This window comes from Pediculus humanus, genomic scaffold (genome assembly GCF_000006295.1).
Source record: "Pediculus humanus corporis 1103172108244 genomic scaffold, whole genome shotgun sequence".
In the NCBI taxonomy this organism is placed as follows: domain Eukaryota; kingdom Metazoa; phylum Arthropoda; class Insecta; order Psocodea; family Pediculidae; genus Pediculus; species Pediculus humanus.
The window spans coordinates 3542-4460 of record NW_002987814.1 but is presented as its reverse complement, the minus strand read 5'-3'; positions in this window follow the sequence as shown (position 1 = coordinate 4460).

The window sequence follows — 919 nt, the reverse complement described above, 5'->3', positions numbered from 1 at the left end:
TTATATTATTATTATTATTATTATTATTATTATTATTATTTTAATAAATAAAAAAAACCAATAAGTTATGTATAAATAAAGTGAAACAGACCGTTGTCCATTAAAAAAAAAAATTTTTTAACAAAGTCATTAAATGATTCATTTTAATTTTTTTTTTTTTTTTGAATTTTAAATATTTTAGAAAAAAAAACAATCACGTGGTTTTATAACAAAAAAAAAAAAAAATCTTATTTTTATATTCCTATTTGTAACCTTTGACCTTAGAAATTTTGAAAAAAAAAATGATGAAAGAAAGTCTTTTGGGAAATTCATAAAATAAAATAAATTTTTTTTTCTTTTTTTTTTTTTATATAAAATAATTTTATCCAACGGATTTTTTTTTTTTTTTTAAATTTATTTTAAAAAGTAAAATACGAAAGAAAAAACAAAAATTTATTTATTTATTTATATTAATTTAAAAGTTATTAAAAATTAATTGCAATGATTAAAACTAATAAAATTATTTAAATAAATAAAATGATAAACAAATTTTCATCATTATAGAACTCAACATTCGAATCATTTTTGTTTTTTGTTATTAAAATACGTTTGTTGTTTGTTGTTTCAAAACATTAGAAAAAAAAGTTTTGAAACAATTATTATTTTGTTTCAAAACTAATTTTCTTAATTATTTATTTATTTACATTGTTTTGATATTAAGATACTTTTTTTTACAGAAAAAAAAAATGTAAGTACTCTCGACTCAATCTAATTATACTTTCTTTTCATAAATTGTTATGAAATCCTTTTTTTTTTTTTTTTAAAACAAAAAAAGACGCCATCTTGAATTTAATTAGAAATTTTTTTTTTTTTTTAATATTCATAAACACGATTTAAAAAAAAAAAAAAAAAAAAAGAGTTTAACGAGTGAATAAAAACT